General features: G+C 40.6%; 1 protein-coding gene across 18 annotated transcripts in view; it reads right to left on the reverse strand.

The window, feature by feature from the left end:
• Positions 1-10,000, reverse strand: part of CASK (peripheral plasma membrane protein CASK) — a 434,258-nt gene that overhangs the window by 149,526 nt on the left and 274,732 nt on the right. For 2 of the 18 annotated variants that reach the window (XM_086543070.1, XM_086543067.1), the window contains exon 1: positions 357-414. The exons of 15 other annotated variants lie outside the window; for them this stretch is intronic. The gene's annotated coding sequence lies outside the window, so the exon portion shown is untranslated. Of the gene's footprint in view, positions 1-346; positions 415-10,000 lie in introns of those variants that run through there. One more of the 18 variants, XM_086543068.1, reaches the window with a different exon arrangement.

Genomic DNA, 10,000 nt, shown 5'->3' on the forward strand with positions numbered 1-10,000 from the left:
TAATGCTTCTCATCTGTTGGAAAGCCTGTACATGTAATATTTGTTTTATTTCCAAATACTAAAATTATGCATCAATATCATATTTAAAATTTCTACAGTATATATATATTTTTTTCTAAATACATATGACGATGCATTTAGACAAATATGTTTAATACATAAAGCCACTTATCAAGGGGTCAAATCCGCACCTTCACATCGAAAAATAAAATAATCACACCCTTTACTCGTTAAAAAGGGAGGCTTATCTTGATAAAAAAAAAAAGAATCACCTCCAATAACAAAGACCTTGCAAAGTTAATCCTTAAATCAATAAGCCGACGCATTAAAGAATAAAACCACACACGCAAACACACGCAAGAGCCACGAGGGAGCCATTCGACTCCAGATCCTCTCGGCACAGTCCTGTTCGCTACACTGACAGCATCCGCGCCTACCCACCGCGTCCAGACCCCGCCACACGCATTCTCCTCCACGCAGAATTCTCAGTCTCTCTCTCTCTCTCAGTGTCTCTCTCTCTCAGTGTCTCTCTCTCTCTCTCTCTCTCTCTCTCTCTCTCTCTCTCTCTCTCTCTCTCTCTCTCTCTCTCTCTCTCTCTCTCAGTGTCTGTCTCTCTCTCTCTCTCTCAGTCTCTCTCTCTCTCTCTCTCTCTCTCTCTCTCTCTCTCTCTCTCTCTCTCTCTCTCTCTCTCTCTCTCTCTCTCTCTCTCTCTCTCTCTCTCTCAACCTTCTGCACAATATACAAAGTCCTGCTTTATCAATGCTATTCCGTGAAAATACGTAATTCATTTTATTCCGTAACCATAGGAACAACCTCTGTATTTTCTGAAGTTTTGATATTTATGTGCTATATATATGTAAAGATTATGGCCTATGAATAATTAATGATAGTTAAGAGAACAGCAGACTGATTTACACCATGGGAAAGATATATGCAATCATATAGCATTGAGATCTCCACTCTGTCATATATTCATTCTAACAACAAACATTTTTCTTTTCTCGTCAACAAATGATCTAAATATCAATCAAATTCCGAAAACAGCTGTTACTGTTATCACTTCTGTTGCAATACAATGCAACAGAATACAAAAATGCATCTATACCCAATAACATCATTTACAGATTACTTTTCCCGCTCGTATTCCGTCGACACTTTGTTTTACACCTTATTTATCTTTTTACACGTTAATTACTCGCCTAATACACTTACTTACTCGCTAATTTTCCCTCCCGTTTTAACGAAAGCAGATTTTTAGCCCCGACCGCCATTCCGATGTCACGAGCACCAAAGACAAAAAAAAAAAAATAAATAAATAAAATTAATCTGATGGGGAAACATGTTCAGATTTATAGCCAGATTACGACTATCAGATTCATAAAATGGAAGAACCGTAATGGGGGCATTAATCAGGGCTCATAAAATACCCCGGGTCGTTTAAAGCGGATAACAGTGACTGTGAATTTCCCCCCCCCAAAAAAAGGGGTGAAAAGAGACAGAGGGCGAGAGGGAAAAAAACAATACAAATTACAGTGCCGTTGGTGAGCCGAGTCCTTTCGCTCTCCCGGAGGACTGAGAGACTGTCACGGGACGGATCGAAAGGGAGCTTGCTTCGTTCAACCTGCTTTGGGAAGTTCATTTCTAGATTTGCAACTTATCATGCAAGATACGAAAAAAGGAAATGAAGGAGCTTGAACATATACATGTGAGGTAGAAGGAAGGAAGGAAGGAAGGAAGGAAGGAAGGAAGGAAGGAGGGAGGAAGGGAGGGAGGGAGGGAGGGAGGAAGGGAGGGAGAAAGAAAGAGGAGGAGAAAATGGAGAGATAGAGGGAGATAGATATGATAGATAGATAGATAGAGAGGGAGGGAGGGAGAGAGGGAGGGAGGGAGAGAGAGAGAGAGAGAGAGAGAGAGAGAGAGAGAGAGAGAGAGAGAGAGAGAGAGAGAGAGAGAGAGAGAGAGAGAGAGGGGGGAGAGAGAGAGAGAGGGAGAGAGAGAGAGGGGAGGAGAGGGAGAGGGAGAGGGAGAGGGAGAGAGGAGGGGAAGGGAGAGAGAGAGAGAGAAGAGAGGGAGAGGGAGAGAGAGAGAGGGAGAGAGAAGAGAGAGAGAGAGAGAGAGAGAGAGAGAGAGAGAGAGAGAGAGAGAGAGAGAGAGGGAGGGAGAGGAGAGAGAGAGGGAGGGAGAGGATATGAGAGAGAGAGAGAGAGAGAGAGGGGGGGAGGAGAGAGGAGAGAGAGGGAGGAGAGAGAGAGGAGAGGAGAGAGGAGAGGAGAGAGAGAGAGAGAGAGAGAGAGAGAGAGAACGAGAGAAAGAGAGAACAAGAGAGAGAGAGAGTGAAAGAAAAGGGGAGAGAGAGAGAGAGAGAGAGAGAGAGGGGGGGGGGAGATAATACGATATGTCTAAAAGTTTGGATGGAATAAAGGAGAGGAAGGAGATATGATGGCATGGCGAGGACATGTGCAGGGAATGCAAACACATCTATGTCAGCAATTTTGGACAGCTGCCTAACATAAACACATGTGCACGTCATTAAGCAAAACGAGATTTTTTTTAATAGCATTAGCTTTTTATTCAAATAGGAGAGCTGTCAAAAAGAAATAGACTTAGCACGTCACCAAACGATTCAACAAATACCATTTTCGCCTCTGTGGAAAAGGTTTTCCTTTCTTACTCTTCTACGTGCGCGCGCGCCTGTATACTTCCTCCGTATACACATGGGAGTTGAGAGGAGGAAGAGAGGAGGAAGAGGAGGGGAAGGGGGGGAGGGGAGGGCAAAGAAGCAATCTCGGACGGCAAACTCCCAGGTGTCCTTAAGTCAGCAGCGATAGCATGTTTTCATACATAACTTCTATGTCAGTGCGATCTCCCCCCCCCCCCCATTCGCACCCGTGACTTAAAAGTTACTGCAAACTGTCAAGAACTTCTAAGCCGCGCCAGATTAATGAGCGTCAAGGTATTATGACACTTGACACAAGTTCTCCTCCAACTTTGATCTCATCTGGGAAATATGCATGTTTTCTTCAATCGGGCTTTTCAGAGCTGTAGGACAGGGCATGCAGTGTTGTTGATCTTAAAGCCGTAGAAGTATTCCGAGAATATAGTGCGCCGGCTTGGAGTTATGGCGGAAAAGGTCCCTTCAAATCCTTACGGGGTGTTCCGTGATCATTCAAATCTTATCTTAGATCGCGTGTAAGCACTCCCACGCCAGATCCGTTCTAGCCTTGTTGCATGATTGGCTTGCTAGATCATGTTATAGCCTGGCGATTGCTATAAAAAGTATAGGAAATTTACCTAGGAAGAAAAAGAACTAAGGTCGAATTAGACGAAGTCTGTCCGAACGCAGGAATGCCCAACTATTATGTGACGTCACGTGGTCTCGGTTTTCTGTGATGTTGGAGTCTGGTTCCCACATCACAGAAAACGAACGTATGGGAAACTTGTGTGTGGATGCGACTCCAATGTCCTCTATACTTTCTTTATAAACTGTGCAAGTTTACCGTTTTGATTTCAAATTTTGTAATAGTAATTAAATATGAATAACTCCAAACCAACCTAAATATCTGAGGACACGAGAATCTACGCCTAACTCCGAGCAAATTGGCCGGATGTGAATCAAAATGTGTGAAACGAGCATATTCACTCAATAAGTATTCAGTCCAGCACTTGGTCGATTCTGCAGTCTTTTTTCTTCAGATATTAAGCAATTCCCCATGCGAACGAATCCCTATGCAATCACGTTTAGAGGACTGCAGTTGCAGACAGCGATTTCACGTTCGTCATGTCTGTCGATTAAATCTCAGCATATGATTTATCACAGACTTCGGAAACCACTAGTTACGTGACAGTATTATTTCCGGCAAGGCAAGTATGAAATCAATTCGGTTTCATCCTTATTAGTGAATCATTGTGAATAAGAACATTGCATTTAGAAAATTGCAGATGCCGACAGCGATTTCAGTGTGGCGATCAGCTGGTGGCGTGTGATTGCATCCTTGGGACACATTCAGGACATTTACTCAGGACTGCGGCCTGTTTGGGAAAGTGCGATGCTGACTGTAAGTAATTCTTTCACATATTCTGATACTAGCACATCTTCCTCGAAAAAGGACATGGAACAAACTTTCGCGATATTATGTGATCAGCTGATTTTTTTCCCCCCCCAAAAAAAAAAACGAGACTTGTTCGTATCTGGGATTTACTGGACCCAAGCATATGCCGCTTACTTCTTACCATAAGCTAAGATTGGGCTTAAAAGGCATACATCCCAGAACATGACTTATGTAATGGAACTTTTAGCAAAAATCTTTGCGCAAACCATTACATGTTGAGCTGCCGGTTAGCAAAAAAAAAAAAAAAAAAAAAAAATCTGGTTTCGCTCTCAGACCAGGCCACTCGTTAAAACCCCACGTCATGTTCGCGACCTTAATATTCATAGAGCGCAGCAAGAAACAGGATCCCACGTCGTTTTAAATTGTTTTGCGGCCATTAATCTTCGCGAACATCCTAGAAACCCTAGTAAATGAGAATGCCACGATCACGAGGATGCTTCACACGAGATCTTAAAAAACGGACACAATATCCCGCGCCGTTATTGGCCATTTGCACACGAGGGCAATGCAACAGCCAACTCTCGATTACCTCCTTGATGACACATCATTGTCCGTCACATTAGCGTTAGCGTGTATGGCGGGGTTGGGGTGGGGGAAGGGGGGTCGAAGGGGTTAAATAAGAGAAAGGAGAACAGGAGGACAGTTCAAACAAGGACAGATAAAGCTGTGGTAGTGTGATTTGCAATCCTCAACATCTCGCGCTTCCTTGCCCTTTCCAGAACGAATCCCCTTTTCTGCTGATTTCACATCGAACTCAACCAAATCTAATCTCAGATGGACACAATTATCCTTCGTCTCTCCAGTCCATGTTGAAACTACCTGGGGCTTCGAAGCGTATCTGCCTGAAAGACATTTTTGATGCTGTAGTGAAATTCTTGGCTTGAAAATTAGGCGAGAGCATAGGAAACAAATTTTAGGAAATGGCCATCGAACAAAACAAATACTGCATATATATAACACTGCTTAAGAACTCAGACTTTTGTCAACAGTTCTACCTGTAATAATGTGGAAACTCTACGGACATATCTTGCCGCGTTTAACTACCTATTCCATCCGTACAGAAAATCTGGTAAACCTTAAAATCCAACAAATATGCAATAGCTCATTCTGAGTAATTTATGATGTTTAAAGCCAAGTCAAAGCTTAAAAGAAAATAAGAGTTGAGAATATACGCCTATCTCAAGGACGGATAGAGGAGTATGGACAAAAGCAGTAAGGACAAAGGAAGGCGCGCCCTGGGAAGGCCGTACCTTTGATGGAATTCTCCCTGGAGCTTATGACGGAGCTCAAAGTAGACGCCGTTACTCAAAGGAGCGACGGTGACCTTAACCATGACAAAAACAACTCTAATAATCACACTGTAGCCAAGGACAAATGTACTAATGGTGACCATAAAGAACATGGGAAAGAGTGACACCTAAAGGAACTAAAGGAGAATAAAGGTTTTGTAGATAATGAAGGCATAGAACATATAAGATTATGCATTCAAGATATATGAATAAATACGCATGTATGCATATATCTATCTTTAAGCACGTATACATGGATTTGAGAAGAAGAGAAATAAATAGTCACTGTAGAAGAATATATAAAAAAACGATCTAATTGTATATATCACCCTCATTTGACTAGATCTAATGATACATTGTACCATTCTGATACAAATTGAAATAAACTGATTCAACAAGACCAGCATTGCACACACACAAACACACACACACACACACACACACACACACACACACACACACACACACACACACACACACACACACACACACACACACACACACACAAAAAAAAAAAAAAAAAAAAAAAAAAAATCATAAACCTTCCCAACAACCGAACGGAAAAGATGACACGATTATACCACAATCACGCAATAAAGAGACGACCACCGACACAGGGCTAGTAATCTCGGGTGCTTAAGTTTTTTTTCTCTTGTTAAATACAGCACAGCTTAACCGCTTGTCTGGTCATATTTACGATGCTCTACGGCCATTAAGGCTGGAGTGGGGAATGCAACAGAGTGAAAGTTATACGACATTATCCATTTAAAAATCAGGAAGACTGGAAGTGCTCCCCGGTGATTATTAACAATATATTTATCTCTCTCTCTCTCTCTACGTACGTATATATATATATATATATATATATATATATATATATATATATATATATATATTTTTTTTTTTTTTTTTTTTTTTTTTTTTTTCTTTTTCTTTTTTTCTTTTCTTTTCTTTTCTTCCATTCTCTGACAATAGCTGAAATCGGTGATAACATTATTCCACAACCCACACTTCATATCGAACCTCTCAGTTTCTCGGAGCAAGGAGGTGAAACGGTAAGTAATTCGCATTCCAGCGCATCTGAAGATTACCCAAAATGAAAGAAAACAATCATGCAATTCCACACAAGATTCTCCAAATATCACAAGGTCCGACAATGTCAGTATTAGGAAGTATTTCAAAATCAAAATCAAAATCAAAAGGGAGCCAGCCAGACTTTTCAACACAACCTATTGCGTGGTATTTGCAGGGAAACGTCTCTGCACCAAAGCAAATGGATCTATGAATATCCCGCCTTTTAGAAAGAATCCCATATCCCTTAAGAGATACGGCGTATAAAAGTGACAGAGGGGCCGCTTTTAATGCGCGACTTACTGCGAAACGAGAGCGACGTAAGGTAAATTCAGGAGATTATGATCTGAAAATGAAAATAGGTGAATATAAATACACGTAGGCATACAGCAAGCACGGATATCCCGCTGACCATTTAGCGAAGCAAAAAGAACAGGAAAATAGAAAAGAAGAAAGAAAATAATAATAAACGGGACTGGATTAAACATAAGGTCAGGTGTTGATGGCAGATCTAAGTTCCAATATTCCCTCACACTACGTTCACGCAAAAATAACACCTCGTTCCAACAGATTGTGCGACGATCAATATCGTGTCCAAATACTTACGATCGTTTTATCGGTCCAAGAATTTGTTTAAGGCAGGAATAATTTCAGGTTTATTTCCAACTAATATTCTCTAGGGGTCGTGATCTCGACTCATTCTTACGATGATCGGATCACACCCTGCCTCCATCTTTTATATCTATCACATCTATTACTAAGCCTCAAGGTCATTATTTTTAGTCAAGTTTAGTTAATATAGCAAAAATGAGGGTATAAGATTTCCTCCAAAATTTCCTTTAGAAAAAAATACAATACACAACAAAATGACGATATACAATCCTCTCTGTCATACAAGAATTTTTTAAATCGCAGAAATGCCAATTAAACATTTATAAATGTAAATGCGGAGGGGAAAAAGCTCTCAATTATAGAGTCCATAATCCATTCCGTGCGGCTCGCGAGATCTGAATTGAAACAGTTTTCATCTGTGAAATTGAAAACCAACAATATTTGCCCACACAAATCACCCACAGATCCGAGTTCCCAGTGTACAAATACTTTCTTGTCTGTATCACTACCATGGGCTTGTAAAGAAAAAATAAAAAAATAAAAATAACAAAAATGGAGAACAATGAACAGCACCCCCTCCCCTCCCCCTTAAATATCCAACTCAACCGTACACGAGAGAACAAACACAGGCATTCAATCCCTCCATTAATAACGCGCTGCGCCCAAAAACTGGCTCATCAGAAGGGCTGATGACGCAATAATTTGTCACCATCACTTCGGCCTCTCTCTCTCTCTCACGCCCCAGCATCAACACATTCATAAATTATTATCACAGCCCTCGCTTTTACCTTCTTAGCACCATCTCTGACTCACTGACTCACTCTCTCTCACACACACTCTTTCTCTCTCTTTATCTTTCTCTCTCTCTCTCTCTCTCTCTCTCTCTCTCTCTCTCTCTCTCTCTCTCTCTCTCTCTCTCTCTCTCTCTCTTCCTCCCTCCCTCCCTCTCTGTTTTATTACTCTATGCAGATTTTCTCTTCCTTATTAGGTTTTCTTCCCCTGTTCTATCACTAATTTTGATTTTGTTTCAGGTCACCTGTATGTGAGCGAGTGAGCAGACGTGTCTTTATCTAACTAACCTTTCTTCCCTTTCTCCCTCCTCCCCCATCTTTCTTCCCTCCCCCTCTCTCTCCCTCGGGGGGCGTGGCAATGACGTGAGATAACACTTGTGCTCCCAGCTCGTTAGTTCCGATGATCTCATTCATTCCCCTTCACGTTCCTTCCTCTAATTAACCAATGCCAACCAACAATTTCTGCTGATGGACCGGGCCAATTTCCTTCAAGCTCTATTGCCCTGATATATTCGTATTTAGTTTTTTTCCTGTCTTTATCGTCCCCTGACTTTCTCATAATTCGGTGTTTTTTCTTTTGACGGAAAAGGGGTGTGTGAAGGACAGAAGTTCCGTCCGCTCTACCTACTCTTCCCACCTCTAATCATACACACACGCATAAAACAATTATTTATCAGTAGATAAACTCAAACACAAATTTATTCATAAATATATGACCACAAACAAACTTATTTTCTTCTTAAATAACGAATGATTTTGTAACTCAGTCACGATAATTCTTACCCCACCCCCCCTCCCCCCACAAAAAAAAAAGTTTAGCCAGCACTAACCATAAAGCCTGGGCAATAAACCAATTATGTTATAACTGGCACAAAGTTCAATCAGTTTAATCAAATGAACAGAGACATTGAAGCATTCATTTCCCGGAGGACACTAAAACAATTACTTTCCTTCGAAAGCGCACTCAAGTACACACTCATGTCGGGATATAACAAGAGTTGGTTGCTATGGGACTCCATTTTACGAATAATTCCACGTATCAGAACTTTTTTTTGCAATCAACTTCATGCAATGGAGGTTTCAAATTTTCATGATTATTTCTTAGAAACGGGTATAAACGTAACAACAGCATTAGACATGATAAAATGTGGTTAAAAAAATCACAGCAGTTTGCTAAACACAATCGTTCGGAAATTTTTTTTTTTACAAACTTGAAATTTCCCTCACTTATTTGACTCTTCAACCCCCTACAGCTAATTTCCAATATTGTACCAGGGCCTATTGATAAAAGAAAACACAAAAAAATATCGCAGTTTTACGAGAGCCTTTACCTCCAGTTACATAAAACTACCAGATTGATATTCTACTTGACGATCGCAACTTCGTTCGTAGGTTTGGATATTGGCAATAACTGCGAATTCACAGAGAAAAAAAAATGGCCTGACATTACCTCTCATATAGCAGAAACACCTCATCTACATATGAACGCGGGTACGTCACTGTCAAACGTCATCAAAAACCATTAGCGGTGGACAGATTCATAATTTTGTTCTAATTTCACACATGACCATGAAGCTAATTAAAGAAGCGCGTTTTGTGTCCCGTGGCAATGGAATGAATATAACGTTTCAGCAAATCTGGATTTAATTTGTATGAAAAAAACACATTTTCATCCCAACCCAAAGATTACTTTTAAAGCCTCTATTAAAGTTTCTGAATGCTATAATAAATAACGTACTTTCGCGTCTCTGTCAGTCTGTAGATACCAAGTCTTTCTGTACTTCTAGCAATGAAGTTAGACTAAGAATGGACTTTATTATTCTTATTTCTGATTTCGAATAAGAATGCAGCATCTGAAAGATTACATATTCCACATCACTCCCAGTCCCTTTGACAAGAAGTATAAATTTCTTATTTGACATTTTAAATTTCTTATGTCTTTAAAACTTTGTTAAGGCTGTGCAATCGAAATGACAGAAGATTCCAATCGAGTGCAGAAAAAATACCAAATAGTTTTCAAAATACCAAAGCCAATGACGACGATCACTGCCTCAGAATTGAATGGCATCTTCATGGCAATACCGCATGGGCTGGCGATGAGTCAGTCTTCCCCTGACGTCATGAATCA

Source organism: Penaeus japonicus, unplaced genomic scaffold (genome assembly GCF_977035675.1).
Source record: "Penaeus japonicus unplaced genomic scaffold, GWHDUDI00000001_assembly GWHDUDI00000013, whole genome shotgun sequence".
Lineage (NCBI taxonomy): Eukaryota > Metazoa > Arthropoda > Malacostraca > Decapoda > Penaeidae > Penaeus > Penaeus japonicus.